Source organism: Saimiri boliviensis, chromosome 1, assembly GCF_048565385.1.
Source record: "Saimiri boliviensis isolate mSaiBol1 chromosome 1, mSaiBol1.pri, whole genome shotgun sequence".
Lineage (NCBI taxonomy): Eukaryota > Metazoa > Chordata > Mammalia > Primates > Cebidae > Saimiri > Saimiri boliviensis.
In genome coordinates this window covers 270199136-270224518 of record NC_133449.1, presented here as the reverse complement: position 1 = coordinate 270224518, position 25383 = coordinate 270199136, and the positions used below count along the sequence as shown (strand labels likewise).

Genomic DNA, 25383 nt, shown 5'->3' with positions numbered 1-25383 from the left:
CGGCCTCCCAGAGTGCTGGGATTACAGGTGTGAGCCACTGCACCCGGCCAGCTAAGAATGAATTTATATTTTTCAAAGATCATAAATAATATGAGGCCGGGCACAGTGGCTCATGCCTGTAGACCCAGTACTTTGGAAGGCTTAGGTGGATGGATTATTTGAGGTCAGGAGTTCGAGACCAGTCTGGCCAACATGGTGAAACGCTGTTTCTACTAAAAATACAAAAAGTTAGCTAGGCATGGTGGTCCACACCTGTAGTCCCAGCTACTCAGGAGGCTGAGGCAGGAGAATCACTTGAACTTGGGAGACAGAGGTTGCAATGAGCTGAGATCGTGCCACTGTATTCCAGCCTGGGTGACAGAGTGAGACTCTGTCTCAAAAAACCAACAAACAAAAAAATTGGCCAGGCATGACGGTGTGTGCCTGTAGTCTCAGCTGCTTGTGAGGTTGATGTGGGAGGATCACCTGAGCCAGTAGGTAGAGGCTGCAGGGAGCCGTGATTGCACCACTGCACTCTGGCCTGAGTGAGTGACACAGCGAGACCCTGTCTCAAAAATAAAAAGCACAAAGTAAATGAAGTCAGACCAAAGAAACTAAGATGAACGGCTAAAAAAGTGAGAAAATATATGTGCATATGGTATCTGTGAAATTCAGAAACAGGTAAAATACACAATATTCTGAGAGATCTTCAATCTGTAAAATATAAAATTATATTAAAAATTATATTCTGCATTTTCGTACTTTATGGACCCTAGGTTTATTTATTTATTTAATTTAAAAAATTTTTTTGAGACAGAGTCTGCCTCTTTTGCCCAGGCTGGAGTGTGGTGGCATGATCTCGGCCCTCCAGATTCAAGCAATTCTCCCACCTCAGCCTCCCAAATAGTTGGGATTACAGGTGCCCACCATGACACCCAGCTAATTTTTGTATTTTTATTAGAGATGGGGTTTCTCCATGTTGATCAAGCTGGTCTTGAACTTCTGACCTAAAGTGATCTGCCCGCCTCAGCCTCCCAAAGTGCTGGGATTACAGGTGTGAGCCATCATGCCCTGGTCAGGTATATTTTAATCCCCAGAAACCCCTGGAGCTGGAAATGTTCCTCAAAGAGATCTGTATAATCACGTGGCTCAGCAGCACAAACAGCCTCTCATCTCTGGAATCACAGTCTAAAAGATTTTGATAATTAACCCTCCTTTTCTTCTTTAAAAAAGAAACACACCCAATTTCGAACAGCTAAACAGTCACGTCAATTTGCAGGTGAGTTCTCCAAAGCTGATCTGGAGGCATTGTTCTCTGAAAATAGAACAAAGGCTAGACAAACAAGTTAACATTATTTTCTTCACAAGACCATGGTTTTCAATGGTAGTTTTTCATTGACTTAGTGGAGTAGGCTGATATCCATGCAAATGAACTTTAAAATCTCCCTGCCACTCTCACGTTATAGCACAGCCAGGGCATCTAAGTGGGCCACAGAGAATTTCAGGTCTGGGACATTCCCAGGAGGCCAGGTCTTCGAACACATTCTGCACACCTGGCTTAGCTGACCTCCACACCAATTCTGTTGTGAGAGTTTCTTCATTATCTGAAAAGTCTTTAATGGCCTGGGAGAGAGAGCTCAGCCTCTGCATCTCCCTTTCTCCTGTGTGGCTTTTCAACACGCATCCCTCCTGGCCTGCAGATCATCTGACCTGCAGGGACCCCAGGAGCTCTCACCAGAAAGATTCAGGCACCTGTTCTGGGTACAAGTTGCCCTCTTCTGCCATCCCTGCACTGTTGTTAACTGCAGAAAAACAGGAAAATGTTGCTTTTGAGTTCCTTCAGTTTGCTTTCAATTCTTTTACTCCCCTCCAGAGGTCATCTTTGAAGACAGTTCTGTTGACAGGGGGTGCAAAATCTTAATTTACCTTTGTAGTACTTGAAGAAGACTTCAGAGTTCAAAGCAAATAGAAAGACAAATATTTGCTTTAGTGATCGTTTATCATTTTATCCTCTGTAATGACCACAGAAGAGAAAGGAGTTTGCTCATAAGTTATAAATAATCATGTCAAGGGAAAATGTGGTAAAAGAAAAAAAAACAGATTTTAAGAACTCATTTTGTTATTATAGAGTAAATAAGTGGCAAATATTTGGTTCATGATATTTCTAAACCTCAACTTTAAGGTTTAGAACTGAGATTTACTGCCTAAGAGATAGCAACCTGAGTTTTAAGTAGAAGGGACATGGAATATCATCTTTATTTTCAAGAAGCTTAGGCCGGGCATGGTGGCCCACGCCTGTAATCTCAGCACCTTGGGAGGCTGAGGTGGGCAGATCACTTGAGCATCAGAAGTTCAAGACCAGCTTGAGCAACATGGCAAAACCTCATGATATGGTTTGTCTGTGTCCCCACCCAAATCTCATTTTGAATTGCAGTTCAGTTCCTATAATCCCCATATGTAGTCAATAACTGGCGAGAGCTCTTGTAATAGTGAGCTTTCAAGAGATCTGATGGTTTTACAACATGCTTTTCCCTCTTTGCCCAGCACTTCTCCTTCCTGCCATCATGTGAAGAAGGACATGTTTGCTCCCCCTTCTGCCGTGATTGTAAGTTTCCTGAGGCCTGCTCTCGGGAGAGAATCAATTAAACCTCTTTCCTTTATAAATTACCCAGTCTCAGGCAGCTCTTTAGAGCAGCATGAGAATGGACTAATACACCCTGTATCTACCAGAAAAACACAAAAATTAGCCAGGCATGGTGCATGCACCTATACTCCCAGCTACTCGGAAGGCTGAGGTGGGAGGATCACCTGAGCCCAGGGTGGTTGAGTCTGCAGTGAGCCATGATCATGCCACTGCACTCCAACCTGGGTCAGACCCTGTTTAAAAAAAACAAAACAAAACAAAACAAAAAACCTCATTTTATTCTAAAGGTTTCTTTGATTGAGGGGGGAAACTCCTGAAAGTTTAATTACCATGGGCCTTGCAAATGCTATGTATATCTCCCTCCCCCCACAAACACACACATAATGATTCAAGGAGTAGTCATTTTCATTATATATATATATATGTTTTATAGTCCAGAGAGGTCTTTTTTTTTTAACACCTATTATGCCTTAAATTCATAGAGAATAGGTTCCAGCAGCTCAGGCTCCTTCCCATTGTTTCTCACACAGTGTGCTTCTCTGGGTGGAGCAGGCTGGTGCTTCAGTTGAATCCAGGTACCTCTCTCTTCGGCTTCTCTCTTTTTCTGATCATTTTCCTTCATGCATTTCAGGAAGCTATCTCGGCTCTCAGAGTGCTTAATGTGCTCAATATGCACATTAATTCTCTTGGCAAGAATCTTGTCCTTAACATGTTTGTTTCCAACAATGCCAGCAGCATGCCGGGTGACACTGTAGACTCTTCCAGTTTTGCCATGGTGACACTTGTGGGGCATTCCCTTTCGAGCAGTACCCATTCCCTTGATGTCTACAGTATCACCTTTCTTATGGATTTGCATATATGTGGCCAAAGGAACAACTCCATGTTTTCTAGAAGGGCTACAGAACATATATTGGGATCTTCTCTTCTTTCCCTTTATGTTCATCATTTTGGCGAATTACTAAAGGATGGTGGTTTCGCTCATTCTATTTTTGAAGCCTCATTTTGGTTTACTTTTTAAAGTGTGTTATCAAAAGGAAAAACATTTAAATTAGAAAAGCACTGTCTACTCAATTCAGTAAAGCATAAAGAAGAAAGTGAACATTACTTGTCATTCCCCATCCAGTGGTGGGATATTGCTAATATCTGTTCTATTTTCTTCTGAACTCTGTCCGTGCACAGGTGCACACACACACGCACACACACACAAACACATCTACAAGAATGGTTTGCTTGGGTTATACACATCTGTGGGTATGAACTTAATGAGTCCTGATTCTACCACTTATAAAAGGTGTGACCTTGGGCTCTTTCTTAATCCCACTAAATCAGGCTTTCCCTAACTGTAAAACAGAATGAAGAACAATACCCAGCGGGGAGCAGTGGCACATGCCTGTAATCCCAGCATTTTGGGTAGGCCGAGGTGGGCGGATCATGAGATCAAGAGATTGAAACCATCCTGGCTAACATGGTGAAACCTGTCTCTACTAAAAATACAAAAATTAGCTGGATTTGGTGGTACGTGCCTGTAGTCCCAGTTATTCGTGAGGCTGAAGCAGGAGCACTTGAACCTGGTAGGCGGAGGTTGTAGTGAGCAGAGACCGTACCACTGCACTCCGGCCTGGTAACAGAGCAAGAATCTGTCTCAAGAACAATACCTGGTTGAGTGTGGTGGCTCACACCTATAATCCCAGCACTTTGGGAGGGCAGTGTGGGCAGATCACGAGGTCAGGAGTTGGAGACCAGCTTGGCCAATATGGTGAAACCCCGTCTCTACTAAAAATACAAAAAATCAGCCGGGCACGGTGGCATGACAGAGCAAGACTCCATCTCAAAAAAAAAAGAACAATACGTAACTCTTAAGGTGATGAGAGAGTAAATGAGAGTCTGCGTGTGAAGGCTTATCACAGGGACTGACACACCATGAACACTTAATGAAGGTGAGCCATTAATTTGTAACTTTCTCTTGTCACTTAAAAAAAAAAAAACCATATAGCTTGATAAGCCTTTTGGTAGCTTTGAAAAACTACCAGTTCTCTTCCATTTCATCCCTGTCTTAGCCAGGATTTGCACATATTTGAACTCTTCTACACAAGTTAGAATCCTAAACCTACAATTACAGTCATTGTTAATATAATGTTTATGCACATTTACAGTTATGCGCCAGCTCATTCTAGCTCACAACACCTCTGCAAGGTAATTGTCACAACACCTCTGCAAGGTAATTTTATCCCCAGTTACGGATGAGAGAATCCAGGCTGGTAAAGGAGGGATGTGATCTAAACCCAGGCCCCCTGGCTCCACAGCCTCTGCACACTGGGCCACTCACCCTGACACAGCCCATCCAGCCTTCTAAAGGCACTGGGATAAGTCTGAAAGCAGTTTCTTGGCCTGAATCTGGCTGGTTTCTAATAGAGCAACTGCTAGCTGCTAGGCAGGGAAACCCCCTGGACCAGAAGTCAAGAAACCTGGGTTCCTGGAAGTGTCTACATCCTTTTCACAGTTTCATCATTGTGGAGTGGGTATAATCATATCTATCATTCCTTCTTTGTGGGGTGAAGTGAAAGGCAGATAAAAGCAAAGATATACTAACAATATGACAGGAGTTTAAAGGGTATAGATGTCTTTTGTGACTTAGTACGAATACTTTCTTTTTTGTTTGTTTTTTTGCCTCCACCTCCCTACTAATACTTTCATTACTGATTACTATTACTAATAATAATGAAAGGTTTTTTTTCCACCCCTGTTTTTTTTTTCCTTTTTCTTTTTGAAATGGAGTTTCACTCTTGTTGCCCAGGCTGGAGGGCAATGACTCGATCTCAGCTCACTGCAACCTCTGCCTCCCAGGTTCAAGCGATTCTCCTGCCCCAGGCTCCTGAGTAGCTGGGATTGCAGGTGTGCGCCACCACACCCAGCTAATTTTGTATTTTTAGTAGAGACGGTTTCACCATGTTGGTCAGGCTGATCTTGAACTCCTGGACTACCACCCCAGACTACCACCCTGTTTTTAATGAAATTCTTCATGACTCTGGTAATTCAAAGTGTTTTCCCACCCTAGACGTATTAACAACAACTTTTTCTTTTCTTTTCTTTTCTTTTCTTTTCTTTTAGATGGAGCCTTGCTTTCTCACGCAGGCTGGAGTGCAGTGGCACAGTCTCAGCTCATTACAACCTTCACCTCACCTCCTGGGTTCAAGCAACTCTCCTGCCTCAGCCTCCTAAATAGCTGGGATTACAGGTGCCTGCCACAACACCCAGCTAATTTTTGTATTTTTCAGCAGGGACGAGGTTTCACCATGTTGACCAGGTTGGTCTCAAACTCCTGAGCTCAAGTGTGCACCTGCTTCAGCCTCCCAAAGTGCTGGGATTATAGTGTGAGCCACCACACCCAGTTATTAACAGTTTCTCCTTGATCTCATCATGTCCTTCATTCTGTGTTAACCAGCCCGCCCAGGTTTCCATCAAAGCTTGCTTTCTACCCCGTTTCCCTCTCCGAGTCTCCCCCACAGTGCTCCAAGTGTAAACTGGAAAGTAGTCGTAACAGGGTTACAGTTCCCCTTCATCCCTTTCTCTGCAGACATGCATTGATAAATGGGCTAAACTCGACCCTCCTTGGGGTTAAAGTGAGGTGGGTTCTCGGTACAGCGCCATGTGTAAACAACATGGCTTTTAAGCTGAGATGGCCCCTGAAGCCTGAAGAGGAAGCTACGTTTTCATTTGCAAGAAAATTATACAGGGCTCTATCTGATTCTTTGCTTTTCCCAACTAGGAGCTTTCTTAGCTGATGGAGAACAGTGGTGGACCAGATAAGAACTGGTCCTAAGCTGCTTTTCGGGAGGATTTCCTAGAGTTGGAGAGCATGGAATAATTAGGAAGGGGCATCTGATCCTTGAGGTCAGTTTGGAAGAACTGAGGGAGCTACCTACCCTCCATTCAGTGTTTCCGGCATGTGGTTCCTTGACTTGTAAAGAAGAGACATCTTGATATATCATTATAAGAGAGCAAGTCAAGGTGAAGCACTCACTTGAATGCTGATTGCTTGGGAAGGGAAGAAGGGTCAAAGTGGTTGAACTTAATGATGCAAAAAGAATGATCATGGAGAGAATTATAAATGGAGTGAGAGAGGTTAGGCAAAGGCGAGGGACTTCAAGTCAGCTATAAAGAAAATGATTAGAAACCTATCCTTGGAAGCAGATGTCCATCAGAGTGAGAAACAGAGACCACAAATGAATGTCTTCAAGCTTGTCAATTTGTAACAATGTGCATATGTTTTGTTTCCCATATAATTATTTACCTGTGACTGAGTAGAGAAATGATTTTTGTCGAGAACAAGGAGTAAGGACTTGGTTGTTATAAGATTTTCAGATTGAATAAGTGAAAAATTCCATGTGATTTTTGTGATCTACTGAGAGTAAAAAAATTATTCATTTTTTAGCTGTGATTCAAATTCAGCTGGGTCTCCTGTATTTTGTCTGGCAATGTTACTATAAACCTGTGTAAGGAAAGGCACCAGCCCCAGCTAGACAAAGGTTTGCAGGGGAAAGGAACAGCCTCTGGGATACTATCCAGCTTTAACTCTCCTAAGAGTTTATAGAAGGCCCTTCATGGTAATACAGCACTCACTATTATAAAGCCATCTGGCAGGGCTGGGTGTGGGCCTGGCCTGGAGGGGAGCAATGGCTGAAATGGGTTTTCTGCTTCTGAGTTTACATTGCCCAATGCCCAGTTCTCAGGGATAAGTCAAAGCAGAACACCTCTGTGAGCTGGAACAAGTTTCTCTGGTGCAAGGAACAGGGCAAGGGGAATGTGTTAGTCCGTTCTCAGACTGCTATAAAGGAATATCCGAGACTGGGTAATTTATAAAGGAAAGAGGTTTAATTGACTCACGGTTCTGCATGGCTGGTGCAGGGAGTACAGGAAATTTACAATTATGGCAGAAGGCAAAGGAGAAGCAAGTACCTTCTTCACAAGGCAGCATAAAAAAGAGAGAATGAAGGGAAGAGCGCCTTGTAAAACCATCAGATCTCACGAGAACTCAGTACCATAAGAGCAGCATGGGGGAAACTGCCCCCATGATCCAGGCACCTCCCACCAGGTTCACTCCCTTGACACATGGGAAGTACATTTTGAGATGAGATATGGGTGGGGATACAGCCAAATCCTGTCAGGGAAGATGCAGCAGGTACAGGCAAGGGAGCTTTTATGCCTTTGAAGAGAAAACATGGAGAGGCCGAGCGTGGTGGCTCACACCTGTAATCCCAGCACTTCGGGAGACTGAGGCGGGTGGATCACCTGAGGTCAGGAGTTTGAGACCAGCCTGACCAACATGGTGAAGCCCCTGCTCAAAAAAAAAAAAAAAAAAAAAAAGAAAGAAAAGAAAAAAGAAAACAGGAGAAATCACTGTCGTATGCAATTGACAGGATTATGTATTAATGGGAGTAAGATTGGGTAAGATTCTGTATCCGGTTAGTAGGAGTTCGTGAATGCTTCTTGCAGATGGGGGGACTATTTTATTTTGTATTTTATTTTATTTTATTTTGAGACATAGGCTCACTCTATTACCCAGACTGGAGTCCAGTGGCGCAATCTCGGCTCACTGCAACCTCCTCCTCCCAGGTTCAAGTGATTATCCTGCCCCAGCCTCACAAGTAGCTGGGATTATAGGCATTTGCTACCACACTAGGCTAATTTTTGTGTTTTTAGTAGAGACGGGGTTTCACCATCTTGGCCAGATTGGTCTCGAACTCCCAACCTCAGGTGATGCTCCCCCCTTGACCTGCCGAAGTGCTGGGATGACAGGCGTGAGCCACTGTACCTGGCCTGTTTTATTTTATTTTCAAATAAAACAATAAAATATTGTGTTTTCTGAAGTAAAATAAAGAATGAAGTAGACTTAGGATATCAGATGGGAGGGAGGAGCCACTCCACACAAGTGAGGTTGCCACTGTAAAACTTTCCAGATGGTTGGGGAGGGGACTCTTTAAGCCAAGCCCAGGTCTTGACTAGCTACAATAGTGGAATAAGCTGGGCCATAGTGGGAGGAAAGGACAATGTAAGATATTTAGTGGGCTGTGAAGACTAGAATCAAAGTCTGTGCATTGTATGAAAGGAAGTGAGTGGCACAGTACACCTTGGAGCAACTCAGGGTAAAAGGAGTAAGGCAATTGGTGAAAAGAGATTGCTGCAGGCAGCGGCGGCAGAGAGGACGGGGCCTAGCGGCAGGGAATCTAGCAAAAGGAAGCGATCATCGTACTTAAGGAATTCTGTTGTTCAGCATGGACCAGCCAACCCTTTACTGAGGACTTTATCACCTGTGGCCACGGAGGATCCAGAGATGAGTGAATTCTAATTTTTGCCCTCTAGGGATTGACAGTCTAGCAGTAGGAAAGAGCCTATAAACAGAGCAGCTCTGGAGTTTTGTTTGACATAAGGGAAGCACTGGCCCACAGCAACTCACTTTGGCCAGGCACCATCTTCTCCTGCCTGGATTCACGTGACAGCTTCCTTACATGTCTTTTCACCTCTGCCCAGCTGGCCTTCTGGAATGTGCTCCTCCTTGCAGTCAGTGTAATCTTTCTTTCCTTTTTTTTTTTTTTTTTAAGATAGAGTCTTGCTCTGTCTCCCAGGCTGGAGTGCAGTGGTGTGATCTCAGCTCACTGCAACCTCCACCTCCTGGGTTCAAATGATTCTCCTGCCTCAGCCTCCAGAGTAGCTAGGATTACAGGCATGTGCCACCACGCCTGGCTAATTTTCTGTATTTTTAGTAGAGATGGGTTTCTTCATGTTGGTCAGGCTGGTCTCGAACTCCTGACCTCATGATCCACCTGCCTTGGCCTCCCAAAGTGCTGGGGTTATAGGCGTGAGCCACCTTGTCCGGCAATCTTTCTTTTTTTGAGACAAAGTTTCACTCTTGTTGCCCAGGCTGGAGTGCAATGGTGCCATCTCAGCTCCCTGTAACCTCCACCTCCCGGGTTCAGGCAATTCTCCTGCCTCAGTTTCCAGAGTAGCTGGGATTACAGGCATGTGCCACCATGCCCCACCTCAGTGTAATCTTTCTAACATGGAAATCTGTCCACCTCACTCCTCTGTTAAAAGCCCACCAAAGACGAAGCCCAAACCACTGCCTCCCAAGCCCTCACTCAGCTTCTGTTCAGTTTCCCTCTCTCCTCATACTGACCCCAGACCCACCAAATTTGCAGCCAGAATGAACCTTCTGGGTCCACGAAACATGGCATCCCCCATCTTTGCTATGGACCTTGGCCCTTGCCACTTCTGTCTCCTGGAATCTTTCCTTCAGGGCTCAGCTTACGAGCACTTCTGGAGGCCCTCTCTAACCTTTCAGTCTAATCAGGTGCCCCTGATGGCATCTCCCAGTTATCCCATAATACACGGTAACTGCCTGCAGCTTCATCATCCCACCTCGGCACCTAGCATGGCACCTGGCTCAGTAAACCATATTCTAAAAGTCAACTCCTTTAATAAATTCAGCTTTTTCAGGGTGCAGGAAGAGACTTGCCCAGGTTATCTCAGGCATTTGAGGTTTATCAGAAGGATCTCAGCAATGTGTAGGCAGCCGTTTCAGCAACCCTCGGAGCTCCCAAGGGGAAGTGATTATCAAGAAAGAAAGTGTTCAAGGCTGGGCACGGTAGCTCAGGCCGGTAATCCCAGCACTTTGGGAGGCTAAGGCAGGTGGATTACGAGGTCAAGAGATCGAGACCATCCTGGTCAACAAGGTGAAACCCCCCTCTCTACTAAAAATACAAAAATTAGCTGGGCATGGTGGCGCACGCCTGTAGTCCTAGCTACTCAGGAGGCTGAGGTAGGAGAATTGCTTGAACCCAGGAGGCGGAGGTTGCAGTGAGCCAAGATCGCGCCATTGCACTCCAGCCTGGGTAACAAGAGCGAAATTCCATCTCAAAAAAAAAAAAAAAAAGAAAGTGTTCAATGCCGGGCGCGGTGGCTCAAGCCTGTAATCCCAGCACTTTGGGAGGCCGAGGCGGGTGGATCACGAGGTCAAGAGATCGAGACCATCCTGGTCAACATGGTGAAACCCCGTCTCTACTAAAAATACAAAAAATTAGCTGGGCATGGTGGCACGTGCCTGTAATCCCAGCTACTCAGGAGGCTGAGGCAGGAGAATTGCCTGAACCCAGGAAGCGGAGGTTGCGGTGAGCCAAGATCACGCCATTGCACTCCAGCCTGGGTAATAAGAGCAAAACTCTGCCTCAAAAAAAAAATAAATAAATAAATAAGAAAGAAACTGTTCAAAGCAGGGGGCATTTTTGAACTGAATGTTGAGACAAATGGGTGTTTGCCAAGAGAGCAAGGCAGAGAAGGAGGTGTTGCAGCCCTGCCTGAGCAAACTGGCCTCTCAGAGTTGTGTTCCTTTGTTCAACATCAGTAGCTTCTGATTGTCAGGAAAGGTGGAAGCTCTTCACTTCCTGACCCACAGCCTCCCTCCCAAGTGGGAGGCCACCATGAAAGCAAGTCCTTGACTCCTTCCTGCCTTTCCATAGAGTGGGTAGAGATCATCCACAGCCTGCTTTATTAGATAAGTCTGGCAACGTCTCCACTGCTTGTTCTTGTAGGTGCTCTTTCCCAGCAGGTTCACTGTGAGGCACAGGCACCAGGACCCTGAACAAGAAGCATCTGATCTCATCATCAGACCCAGTGACAGAATCTTCCATGGGTGGGGAGACCCAGGCCCATCTGCCCAGCTACGGCTAACACTCAGAGTTGTATTAGTCCATTTTCACATTGCTTTAAAGAAATACCTGAGACTGGGTAATATATAAAGAAAAGAGATTTAATTAGCTCACGGTTCTACAGGGTGCACAGGAAGCATAGCAGCTTCTGGGGATGCCTCAGGAAACTTACAATCATGGTGGAAGCCAAAGGGGAAGGAGGCGTGCCTTAAATAGCAGGAGCAGGAGCAGGACTGAGGAAGAGAGAGTGAGAGAGAGAGAGAGGAGAGAGAGGAGAGAGAGAGAGGAGAGAGCCGAGAGAGAGAGAGAGAGAGAGAGAGAGAGAGAGAGAGAGAGAGACAGGGGGAGGTGCTATATACTTTTAAACAACCAGATCTCACAGTAACTCACTCACTCTCCTGAGAATTGCCCTGAGAGGATGGTGGTAACCCGTTCGTGAGAACTCCAACCCCTTGATCCAATCACCTCCCATGACGCCCCACCTCCAACACTGGGGATTACAATTCTGCATGAGATTTGACTGTGGACGCAGATCCAAACCATGCCAGACGTGTTAGGGCTTTGCACACCCATCATCCTTACAGCTCAGCAGGCAAAGGCAGAGGTCCCTGTGCAAACCTTTCTAACCAACTTACCTTGATCATACCACGGAAGAAAGAAGTATTTCTAACTTCCATTTTGGTACCTTCAGAACCTTCTGCTGCAGATTTAGATAATGATATTTCAAGTGTTCACTGCAGCTGCAGAGCATAGACTGGTGATGGGTGTCTTTCACACATTAGCTCGTGGCCTCCAGAGTGTAGGTGATGGTAACATCACTTGACATCACACGATCTGAATCAATAATTTTTTTTTGAGACAGAGCCTTACTCTGTTACCCACGCTGTAGTGCAGTGGCATGATCTCAGACCACTGCCTCCTGGGTTCAAGCGATTCTTCTCCCTCAGCCTCCTAAGTAGCTGAAATTACAAGTGTCCACCACCACATCCAGCTAATTTTTGTATTTTTAGTACAGACAGCGTTTTACCATGTTGTCCAGGCTGGTCTCAAACCCCTGACCTCAGGTGATCCACCTGCCTCGGCCTCCCAAAATGCTAGGATTACAGGAGTGAGCCCGGCCTAATCTTTTTTTTTTTTTTTCAGATGGAGTTTTGCTCTTTAGTTCAGGCTGGAGTACATTGGCATGATCTCAGCTCACTGCAGCCTCCGCCTCCTGGGTTCATGCGATTTTCCTGCCTCAGCCTCCAAAGTAGCTGGGATTACAGGTGCCTGCCACCACACCTGACTCATTTTTGTATTTTTAGTAGATACAAGGTTTTGCTGTGTTGGCCAGGCTAGTCATGTACTCCTGACCTCAAGCGATCCGCCCGCCTTGGCCTCCCAAAGTGCTGGGATCACATGCATGAGCCACCACGCCTAGCCCAAAATATTTTAAAGTTTCAAGCAATATACAGAGTCAGTAGGGACATTCTAGCCAAGGTGATGGCCATCAGCAAAGCTCATAAGTGAATTCACAGATATTCTTTTCTTGGTGGGAGTTAAGTTCATGTAAATGGATGTCTGTGAACTTACGTGTCAGAGACTCTTTTTCATTAGGGGCTGTGTGAGTGAATCGCTGTCTTTCTTCATCTGTACAATGGGAATAATATAGTGTCTGCCACATGGGCTTTTGGGGGAGGATTAAAAGCAAATATAGTAGCTTAGCAGGATGCCTGGGACATAGTTAATGTCCAATAAACATTAGCTGTGGTTCTTTTTACTGTTGCTGTTGTTCGTATTAGGGTACAAATAGTTGTTTTCTCGTTGCCTAGTTCTGTACCTGATTTATAGTAGGCATTCAGTAAGGAGTTGCAGGAATTAATGCATTTGAGTCTCCTGATTTATATTCATTTGTTCAACAAATATTTATTGGGCACCTGTATATGCTAGGCACAGTGTGAGGCCCTAGGAATAAAACAGTGTCAGACCACATGACCTTTCCTTAAAAGGGTTTACAGTCTACAAGGGTAAGCAGACAGCTGGATGGGCAGTGGGGATGCTACTGGGCACCAAGGAGGGCCCTGAATATATTCTAGGGAAGGGTCTCCCTTCTCCCTGGAGAAAGTGATCTCTAAGCTGAGTCCTGAGAAGTGAATAGGAATTGGCAGGTGATGGTGTTTAAGATGGGAAGGACAGCCTCAGCTTCAGTTCATTCAGAGGCCCAAGGTAAGAAAGAACCTATCTTGTTATGCTCCGCTCTGGGCAGATGGTTTAGTTCGGGACATCTCCCAGAGATGCTTCAAGATGACTAGAGATCACAGTTAAGTTTTACGTTTTCTTATATACAACTGCACAAAAATTATTCATGTTTTCTGACTGTAAAAGGTAGAAATGGAAGAAGATATTGTCACCATGTCCAAAGAATGGGAGATAAGAAGAATTCTCTCTCTTGGCCAGGCATGGTGGCTCACGCCTGTAATCTCAGCACTTTGGGAGGCCGAGGCGGGTGAATCACAAGGCCAAGAGATCGAAACCATCCTGGCCAACATGGTGAAGCCATGTCTTTACTAAAAATACAAAATTAGCTGGGCATGGTGTTGCGTGCCTGTAGTTCCAGCTACTCAGGATGCTGAGGGAGGAGAATCGCTTGAACCCCGGGGGAGGAGGTTGCAATGAGTCACTGCACTCCAGCCTGGCGACAGAGCAAGACTCCATCTCAAAAAAAAAAAAAAAAGAAGAAGAAAGAAAAGCATTCTCTCTTTCTCTCTCTCTCCATCAGATGCGAATAAGCATCCTTCCCCACAGTTGTGACTATCAAATATCTCCAATCATTGCCACATGTCCCTGCAGGGGTGGGGTAAGGGTGTGTAAAATAACACCTGATTGAGAATCTCTGGCTTACAATATCAGGCATCATCCTAGACACTCAGCCCCTCCTCTTCAACAAGCCCTTAAGGCAGATGGTTTAAATATAAGGACAGGAAATGTCAGATGACTTACCCAGAATCCCATGGGTCATAATTACAGGATTTGGACTTTAAACCTAGGTCTTTCTTATTCCACTCCATCTCCGGACTGCCATGTAACACACAGTTCCAACACCAAAGGAACTTCAGAGGTATTTGGAGAGGTATGATGTGAACCAAGTAAGTTTCAGTGTGTTCCCTGGAGATTGAGTGATGTGAGCACTCACAAGAGAGCGGTAACGGTGGAAGGGAGGTCAGGAAATTGTCCTACAGAGATTAGAATGTCCTTTGCATATTTGTGGGCAAACAGTGAGTTTGTGCAGAGAAGTGGCAGTCCAGAAGTAAGATTCCAGACTGGTAGCATCGGGTAGCACTTAAGAGCAAGCACTTGTTCCAAAGAGACTCTGAGTTCCAGCTCCTCTCCATACTAGTTGTCTGACCGTGAGCTAATTAGGTAATCTTGTGCAGTTTCACCGCCTGTAAAATGGGTGGCTGTAATAATGATATATTCTAAGATTGTAATAAGAATTTAATGACCTAATATGTGAAGGGCTTAGAACAGGTCTTGGCATCCTGTATGGATGCTAGCTACTGAGTATTTGCTTCTTTGGACTTCAAATAGAGTTTAGAATCTGTACATTAAATAACGGCAGCTTTTCAATCAAGGCCTGCAAAGATGTTCCATAGGTACCACAATTCCCCTTCTTGTGTTCACTGGAAGATCACCCATTGGTATATCTTTGGGTGGGAAACCAGTCTCCAGTTCCATGAACTGTTCTGTTCCTAGGGAACTATGTCAAATGGTTCAGCCCCTCTGTGTTGGCTTTGGATTTGAAGCATTTTGTTTGGTTGGTTGGTTCCTTTTTTTTGAGACAAGAGTCTTGCTCTGTCACTCAGGCTGGAGTGCAGTGGTGCAACCTCATCTCACTGCAACCTCCGCCTCCCGGGTTCAAGTGATTCTGAACTGTCTCAGCCTCCCGAGTAGCTGGGATTACAGGCATGTGCCACGACGCCCAGCTAATTTTTGTATTTTTAGTAGAGACAGGGTTTCACCATCTTGGCCAGGTTGGTCTTGAACTGCTGACCTCAGGTGATCCGCCTGCCTCTGCCTCCCAAAATACTGGAATTACAGGCTTGAGCCACCACGCCCGGCCAGGGTTGAAGCATTGAGGACATCTTCCCAACAGAGCTGCAAAGAAGGAAAGAGACACGGGCATCTGTTCTTCACTTATCCATCCATTCAATCAACATTGACTAAATACCTTTTTAATTCTGAGCATCATGGCATCATGTTTCCATTAACTACATCTGGGATGCCAATAAGTCACCACCCCTGTGTGTCAGCTGAAAGTTGATTGGATAGAATTGTCATTGTTTGGTTTCAGGACAATTCAAATTTACTTTTGTGGACTATATCAGAATCCTGAGGTTTCTTCTCGTGCTTTGCTTGGTGCCACGGCTGAGGCTTGTGTTTGTGGAGAGCTGGTGGTCTGAATGTGGTTGGGAATCTTCTCCTGGGAATTTCCGCTTTCTTCCTCTCTCCAGCTTTTTATAGCTGCATGAGGTTTAGATCTGTTAGCAAACACTTGTATAATTATGCCCCTCTCTGTTTACAGATTCAGGATAAATTGTCCTAATGGGAAAATATCTGTCCTTTGGAGTAATTTGGATCAAGGCTTTTTATTTTTTGTTTGTGTGCGGTTCACTTGCCTTTCTAAAAATCATTTTGATGTCTGTTTCACTCATGACTCATCTATTGTTGATATACAACAGCACTCAATAAACCTCGTTAAAAATCTTGTCTTGGTCTAAAAGTAGTTGACATTGGGAAAATATGTGACCCATATTATATGATCTATGCTGTCTCATAGATACTGAGTCGAAGGAAACACTGGATTGTAAGACTTTTAGGGGACATCTGATAAGAAGTCCATGGAAATGACCAGCTAGGGCCGGGCAAGGTGGCTCATGCCTGTAATCCTAGCACTTTGGGAGACCGAGGAGGATGGATTGCCTGAGCTCAGGCATTCACAATCAGCCTGGGCAACACAGTGAAACCCTGCCTCTAATAAAATATTTTAAAAAATTATCCGGGCATGGCAGTGTGCGTCTGTAGTCCCAGCTACTCGGGAGGCTGAAGCAAGAGAATTGCTTGAACCTGGGAGGCGGAGGTTGCAGTGAGTTGAGATCACACCACTGCACTCCAGCCTGAACAGATCAAGACTCTGTCTCAAAAAAAAAAAAAAGAAATGATCAGCCAGAGGTCTGTGCTGAGCCATGGATGTGAGTCTCTGTTTTGTAGAACGGAGTTTGTTAAAGCTATCAAGAATAAGGCCCGCTTTAAGAGATACCAAATGAAATTGAGAAGACGACGAGAGGGTAAAACTGATTACTATGCTAAGAAACGCTTGGTGATACAGGATAAAAATAAATACAACACACCCAAATGCGGGATGAGAGTTCGTGTAACAGAGATATCATTTGTCAGATTGCTTATGCCCATGTAGGAGGGGATATGAGCGTCTGCACAGCATACGCACACAAACTGCCAAAATTTGGTGCGAAGGTTGGCTGACAAACTCTGCCGCAGCATATCGTCCTGGCCTGCTGCTGGCCCGCGGGCTTCTCAGTAGGTTTGGCATGGGCAAGATGTAGGAAGGCCAAGTGGAGGTGACCGGAGATGAATACCATGTGGGAAGCATTGATGATCAGCCAGAATCATAGCCTTTACCTGCTGTTTGGATGCACGCCTTGCCAGAACTACCACTGGCAATACGGTTTTGGAGGCCCTGAAGGAAGCCGTGAATGGAGGCTTGTCTCTCCCTGGCAGTACCAAAGGCTTGTCTCTCCCTGGTTATGATTCTGAAAGCGAGGAATTTAATGCAGAAGCGCATTGGAAGCACATCCTGTGTCAGAATGTGGCAGATGACATGCATTACCTAATAGAAAGAGATGAAGATACCAGAAACAGTTCTCTCAATACATACAGAACAGTGTAACGCCAGACATGATGGGGATGTATAAGAAAGCTCATGCTGCTATGAAAGAGAATCCATTCTATGAGAAGAGGCCCAAGAAAGAAGTTAAAAAGCAGAGATGGAACTATCCCAAAATGCCCCTTGCCCAGAAGAAAGATCAGGTAGCTCAAAAGAAGGCAAACTTGCCTGGGTGTGGTGGCTCACGCCTGTAATCCCAGCACTTTGCGAGGCCGAGGCAGGTGAATCATTTGAGGTCAGGGGTTTGAGACCAGCCTGGCCAATATGGTGAAACCCTGTCTCTACTAAAAATTCAAAAGAAATTAGCCGAGCATGGTGGCGAGCACCTGTAATCTCAGCTATGGGGAGGCTGAGGCAGGAGAATCGCTTGAGAGGCAGAGGTTGCAGTGAGTGGAGATTGCACCACTGCACTCCAGCCTGGGCGACTGAGCGAGACTCCATCTCAGAAAAAAAAAGAAGACAAGCTTCCTTAGAGCTCAGGAGTGGGATGCTGAGAGATAAACCAAACAATTTTCTATAAAGGTTTTTCAGATAAAGACAATAAACTTATTGACTAAGCAGCTGAAGAAAAAGAAAAAAGGAAATGACCAAGCAGAACCTTGACTGCCATGCTGGAAAGTCTCATTTCAGTTCAGTGTGTCTTAGGGCGTCACAGTCATAAAGCATTTGTATTCATTCAACAGTCACAGAAGACCTACCGTATGCAAAGTTAGATTACGGATGAATAACTAAATGTATAAAGGTGAGCTTTGAGTGGAATTCTTCCGCTTCGTGGAAGGTAGCAATGCACCCTCCCATCAGAAAGTGAACTTGGTCCTTCCCTTCCTGTTATGCTGGGAAAAGATGATTTTTTTTCCCCCACACAGGCAATGTAAACCTATGTCAAAGCTGCTTTTCAATCAGCTTGGGCCAATAAGCATGAATGTTTCCTTCTGCCGTGTTTCCTCCCTCTGACTGGCTAAAAATACCTAGTGATAAGAGGCAGTAATGTAAAGATTAAGTACACCCTTTTGAGTCAGACCAAATCGGTTTGAATTGAGACTCCAACATTTATTAGCCGTGTTACTTAACCTCTTTGTGACTCAGTTGCCTTGTGTTAGAAAAAGACTAATAATTATACCCACTTTACGGGGCTATGTGACTCAGTTGCCTTGTGTTAGAAAAAGACTAATAATTATACCCACTTTACGGGGCTACTGCAAATAAAAAAAGATAATCTACATAACGTACTTAGCACAGTGCCCAATATAATTATAGTAAGAACTTAATAAGTCATAGCTATTATCATTATCATCATCATCATCAGCTAATTATTGAAACCCATTAAAAAGCAATACATCCTATACACAGAACAGGAGTGAAACTATGAAACAGACTTATCAGGCTGGGCGAGGTGGCTCACGACTGTAATCCTAGCACTTTGGGAGACCAAGACGGGTGGATCACTTGAGGTCAGGAGTTTGAGATCCACCTGACCAACATGGTGAAACCCTGTCTCTACTAAAAATACAAAAATTAGCCAGTTGTGATGGTACGTGCCTGTAATTCCAGCTACTCTGGAAGCTGAGGCAGGAGAATCGCTTGAACCTGGGAGGCGGAGGTTGCAGTGAGTTAAGATGCCTGGGGGACAGAGCGAGACTCAATCTCAAAAATAAAAAATAAATATTATCTAGTCAGTGTCCACAGTTGGGCATATTCTTAGGCGATGCTCATCCCAATAAACAAAACAAAGGTCCAATGTTTTGAGGGAACATTACATTCTCATGGCACCTTGTTTGTGAATTAGGGAACGTAGAGGTTCACAATCTTTACTCCCACATGTGATGGAATAACAGTGGAATGCTGTAGTTCTAGAAGGGAATAGAAGGAGTTTTCTAGCCTGGCTTCTGCTTAAACATGCAAAACTATCACTTAGCATGGAGTCTGATAGATGGAGATTGCACAGTGATATGAGATGAGATTATCCTAAGGTCAACCAGTTACCATTAGGATTAAGCAAGTCTTCTTTACATTGTACCAAATTTTTTTTTTTTCCTTTGGAGACTGAATCTCACTCTGTCACCCAGGCTGGAATGGTGCAATGGCATGATCTCGGCTCACTGCAACCTCTGCCTCCTGGGTTCAAGCAATTCTCCTGCCTCAGCCTCCTGAGCAGCTGGGACTACAGGCACAAGCTACCATGCCCAGCTATTTTTTTTCTCTTTTTCTTTCTTATTTTGAGACAGAGTCTCGCTCTGTTGCCCAGGCTGGAGTGCAGTGGCACAATCTCGACTCACTGCAACCTCTCTGCCTTCTGAGTTCAAGTGATTCTCTTGCATCAGCCTCCCGAGTAGCTGAGACTACAGGCACGCCTGGCTAACTTTCTGTATATATATATATATATTTTTTGTTTTTTTTTTTTTTTTTTTTGAGGCGGAGTTTCGCTCTTGTTACCCAGGCTGGAGTGCAATGGCGTGATCTCGGCTCACCGCAACCTCCGCCTCCTGGATTCAGGCAATTCCCCTGCCTCAGCCTCCTGAGTAGCTGGGATTACAGGCACGAGCCACCATGCCCAGCTAATTTTTTTGTATTTTTAGTAGAGACGGGGTTTCACCATGTCGACCAGGATGGTCTCGATCTCTCGACCTCGTGATCCACCCGCCTCGGCCTCCCAAAGTGCTGGGATTACAGGCGTGAGCCACCGCGCCCGGCTTATATATATATATATATATATATATATATTTTAAAGATGGGGTTTCACCATGATGGCCAAGCTGGTCTTGAACTCCTGACCTCAGGTGATCCACCCACCTCGGCTTCCCAAAGTACTAGGATTACAGGCGTGAGCCACCGTGCCTGGCCTTATTTTCTGTATTTTTAGTAGAGACGGGGATTCACCGTGTTAGCCAGGATGGTCTCGATCTCCTGACCTTGTGATCTGTCCACCTCGGCCTCCCAAAGTGCTGGGATTACAGGCGTGAGCCACCACGGCCAGCCTCCAAAATTCTAAAGTTGTATTTTGAATCTCTTACCTCTTCTGTCCTCTGCAGAGATGACAAACAGCTGGTCAGTATCGTTTTTATAATAACTCTTCAAGTAGGAAAAGACCGTTCCGTTTGCCTTTAATCATGTTTTTTCACTCTAGACTAAACAACTCCAAATCCTTTAACCTCCCCTCATAGGTTCTATTTTCTGTCTCTAATCACTTAGGTTCTCCTTTGGAACCTTTCCACTGGCTCCACATCTTCCTTGCAATAAGAGGCATCAGACTGGACATGCCCCGCTACACCAGAAAGAGTCTGTGTGCTGTCAGCTTCTTTATTATGGGGTAGGAAGAAGGGGGGCACTTCCCTTTCCTGTCAAACTCCCACCAATGTGAGTTCACCCCAGCACTGCCTTGCCTATTTCTTATCAGTGCAGCAGGCAGATTCCTATTAAATGCATGATCTGCTGTGATCCTCACCTCTTTGTCAGTTTTTCTTGAATCTAGACATTAAGCCCCATTTGTGCCTGTCATTTTGATCATCACCCCTGAGGATACCACTTTGAAATCAGCCATCAGGCTGAACTCTAAACTGTTTTTAATGAACCATTTCCTTAGTGTGTGGAAGCTACTTTGGATTCTCTTAACGTATCAGCAGTTCTCACTCAAATTAATGTTATTTGTAGACCCTGGGTGTGCGTGTAGCAATTTCAAGTATTATTTAAACCAGACCCAAGATAAAATTGTAGACCACATTCTAAGCACCCCTTTGTTTACTGGGTCATTGATCTCTTTTCCAGTCAGCAGTGAAACCCCGGTTAGGGAAAAGACGCACCAGATCATATCTTTCTGGCCTGCTGCTGATGAGAATGGCATATGTATGCAAAAGCTTTCCTGAAATTAAGGTATTATACAGATGTGGTCATATTTTTTCCCCCTTGAGATGGAATATTGTTCTGTTGCCCAGGCTGGAGGGCAGTGGTGAGATCTCAGCTCACTGCAACCTCTGCCTCCAAGGCTGAAGTGATTCTGATGCTTCAGCCTCCTGAGTAGCTGGGCTTACAAGTGCTGGCCACGACACCTGGCTAATTTTTATATTTTTAGTAGAGACGGGGTTTCACCAAGTTGGCCATGGCCAGGCTGGTCTTGCCCTCCTCACCTTGTGATCTGCCCACCTCAGCCTCCCAAAGTGCTGGGATTACAGGCATGAGCCACCCGGCCCAACTTGTGGTCACATTTTTAATTCCCAGCACTTACACGCCCTAAACTGAGCTTAGGCAACAAAGATGAGGATAGGGGCAGAGTATTTATTTGCATTATACTTAAAACCATACATTTGTTTTTATTATTTTTAATTAAATTAATTAATCAATTTTTGAGAGGCAGTCTCAGTCTGTTTTCCAACCTGGAGTGCAATGGTAAAGATCTCGGCTCACTGCAACATCCACTTCCCAGGTTCAAGCAATTCTCCTGCCTCAGTCTTCTAAGTAGAGTACCTGGGACCACAGGTGTGTGCCACCACGCCCAGCTAATCTTTGTATTTTTAGTACAGATGGGGTTTCACCATGTTAGCCAGGCTGGTTTCGAACTCCTTACCTCAAGTGATCCGCCTACCTTGGCCTCCCATAGTGCTGGGATTACAGGCATAAGCCACTGTGAGTCAGAACTTTATTATTTATTTATTTAGTTTTATTTTCTTGAGATAGAATCTCCCTCTGTGCCCAGGCTGGAGTGCAGTGGCGCAATCTCGGCTCACTGCAACCTCCGCCTTCCAGGTTCAAGCGATTCTCCTGTCTCGGCCTCCAGAATAGCTGGGATTACAGGTGTCCACCACCATACTCAGTTAATTTTTGTATTTTTAGCAGAGTCAGGATTTCACCATGTTGGCCAGGCTGGTCTCAAGTGATCTGCCCACCTTGAGCTCCCCAAGTGTTGGGATTACAGGCATGAGCCACTGCACCTGGCCCATACATTTACTTTATTTATTTATTTATTTTTGAGACGGAGTTTTGCTCTTGTTACCCAGGCTGAAGTGCAATGGCACGACCTCGGCTCACCGAAACCTCTGCCCCCTGGGGTTCAGGCAATTCTCCTGCCTCAGCCTCCTGAGTAGCTGGGATTACAGGCAAGCACAACCATGCCCAGCCAGTTTTTTGTATTTTTAGTAGAGACGCGGTTTCACCGTGTTGACCAGGATGGTCTCGATCTCTTGACCTCGTGATCCACCCTCCTCGGCCTCCCAAAGTGCTGGGATTACAGGCTTGAGCCACCTCGCCCAGCCACATTTACTTTAAACAGCACTGATGTACATACATAATTTATTATGTACCTGCTTTGAAGGAGTGAGGAAAGAAGCTAAAACATTGGGAACTGTCATGTAAAAATAGAAAGGCAGCAAAGGAGCACTTCTGAAATTATTAGAAAATTATTCAATTTGAAATTAATTCCCATGAAATGTATAGGATGCTAATGAAAGACGACCACCTCTTGGCAGTAGAGTGGGAAAAGGGAAGGGGGAGAAGCCAACATTCATTGAGGCCCTTATAATATTTGTAAGCCAGATAGGTTCTGTTGAGAGTTCTAATACTCTTGACTTTTTCTTTTTCTTTTTTTTTTTGGAGATGGAATTTTGCTCTTGTTGCCCAAGCTGGAGTGCAATGGTATGACTCCACTCACCGCAACCTCCACCTTCCGGGTTCAAGTCATTCTCCTGCCTCAGCCACCCGAGTAGCTGGGATTACAGGCATGCACAACCACACGTGGCTAATTTTTGTATTTGTAGTAGAGACGGGGTTTCTCCATGCTGGTCAGGCTGGTCTCGAACTCCCAACCTCAAGTGATCCACCCAACTCAGCCTCCCAAAGTGCTGGGATTATAGGCATGAGCCACTGTGCCTGACATCTTGGCTCTTTATGAAATCATCAGCCTAATTTGCTTTGACCCAGGAATTGCAGTGTTTGGAGAACTGGCCTATAAAGCTTGTTCTCACTGGAGTGGTGTTCTAAACTCCGTGAGGTATTGTTGGTTGCAGTACCCATACCTTGAAATAAACCTTATCTTGGGGTTCTGTTTCCTTTGGGTTCTTCCAGAGGAGGACTGGCATGGCCTGACACTCTTTGCCTGTTTCTGGTTTGGCTGTTGTGCCGACCTGAATGAAGCAACTAGGGGTAATTCCAGGGCTGGTCATGATGATCATTATTTCCTATGTACTCTGGGGCTGCCTCTGAGAGTGGGCAGATTTCCAGCCCAGGCTTGACATGGGTTGGCCCTTCCTCGACTCTAATTACCCATTCCAGTGGCAGTAATGGTACTGGGAATTGAAGCTTTCTTTTGCCTCCTCCATTATAATTAATTGCTTCGAATTCCACCAGATCTGTCCCTTGCAAAGCTCATTTACTTTCAGGAGCTGCTGGATGCCCGCACCAGAGCTTAGAGAGAGAGGGGTGGAGTGAGACTGGGGTGTGACTCTAATATGAACCCCAAGGAGTGGAGTGAGTGTGTACCTGCCTGTGCAAGTCCCGGGAGGGAGGCCCAGGGCTTGAGTTTGTTTGCACCGAGATTGGTGCCATCAACCTCAGGAGCTCTCCATACCTTTAACTCAAGTCCCTGGGAGTTCCACCCTGGATGCCTTTTGTAGACAGGTGAAATGTGTTTTGAGCAGAGGTTCCATAAGGGTTTGAGGTTTGGCACCAGCGACGCTTTTACTTTCAACAAGTGTCAGGAGCAGAAAAATGGCATGAATAGAATACAACTTAGTTTTGAAAAGCAGTGAAATGTGGGGTGACCCCCCCCACCCCGCTTCCAGCCCCCTGCCCCGCTTTAAGAAAAGCAAACACTCTTTTCCTGTCTTGTTTGTGTTTCCATTAATTTAAGACAGGAAGCCTCAGTGGGTGTGATGTAAACAATTCGGCCTCGTGGGTCGGGCTTCCTCATCAGTTTGCAGCTGGAGCTATGGCTGCGGGGCCGAGGCCCATTCAGGCCTCTCGGGGGATGGCTTGTTGACTGAACCCCACAGAAGGTGGGAGGAGTAGGGGCGCGGGAGAAGGTATAAAGGAAATGCTTCAGTCGTGCGGTCACCGGCGATTGTAATTCCGCGTAAATCTGGTTACTCCAGCAGAAAGGCTCTGACCGGAGATTTCTGGAAAGTTCCCTGACATCCTGCCCCGTGCGACGGTTGTGATTTTAGCTGGGGGCTCCACCCCCGTAAGAACCCAGGCTGCCGCCGATTATGAAACGGAGTGGCGGTGAAGTGTAATTGATGGGGATGGGTGGAGCTTCTGGCCGGGGCTGGGAGGGAGAACTTTCGGAGCAGGCGAGGGGCTGGGGTCTGCCGCTTTTTCCTCTAGCCTGCTCGGGGTTTGCCCCAGGAAGCTCCCGAGCCCCTGGCGTCAACAAAGGTGTCTTGGATGAGAAGCCCCAAACTCCCTGAAATCCTCCCCAGGGCGGTTTCCTTTTCCCGGCCAGGGGAGTGACCGGGGCAGGGATCCTGGAATGCTGTGAGGTTTTGACAAGTGAGGCGGGGAGTGGCGAGCCGAGTTTAGGATTGCATTACAGGCTTTCCTAACCTCCTCCACCGCGGCACGCAGGGAGGAGGGGGTCCTCCCACAGGCGCGGAGCCGGCGGAGAGCAGCCCTCGGGAAGTCCTGCAGGGGCTGCCGCGTTCCGGGAGGGCAGCTGGCCGCCGCCCCCGGGTCGCCCGCAGGTGATTAGGCTAATGAACCGCCCCGGGGGCGTGGAGCCTGGCCCGGCGAGCGGATTACGCGGCGCGCGGCTGCAGCTGGAGGAGACTCCCAGGAGCCCCGGAGAGGGGGTCGGGCTGGAACCCTCCGAAGGTGACTTCAGAACTGGAGGTAGGAAATGAGCTTCTCCGGCGACGACAGCCTCAGGCTTCCCCGTCTGATCGGTGTCGGGGTGCAGATGGGGGCTGAATCCACAAACGTGGAGAGCTAGCCACCGCCTCGGAGCCGCCCCCTAAGCGCCTGCTCTTCGCGTCTCCCAGACTCCTGGGGTGTGTTGTTTTTAAAGCGGGGGGATTTGCGTGTGGAGAGACGGTTTGTGTTCCTCGGGAGGAGTGAGTGACTTGGAGCTGGTTTGTCAATGGCTGGACGGAAGGAGGCGCCCCGGGTGTGTGTGACAGGCAGGGAAGGGGTACGCC

At 46.1% G+C, this 25383-nt stretch overlaps 1 protein-coding gene and 1 pseudogene across 7 annotated transcripts in view; both read left to right on the top strand.

Moving 5' to 3' along the window:
* The window catches only part of PDZD2 (PDZ domain containing 2), a 472221-nt gene that overhangs the window by 200406 nt on the left and 246432 nt on the right, over window positions 1–25383 (top strand). The window contains exon 1 of one of the 7 annotated variants that reach the window (XM_074386836.1): window positions 24083–25078. The exons of the other annotated variants lie outside the window; for them this stretch is intronic. The gene's annotated coding sequence lies outside the window, so the exon portion shown is untranslated. Of the gene's footprint in view, window positions 1–24082; window positions 25079–25383 lie in introns of those variants that run through there. 7 annotated transcript variants of the gene reach the window in all.
* On the top strand, window positions 10671–19666 carry LOC141581447 (large ribosomal subunit protein uL18-like; annotated as a pseudogene).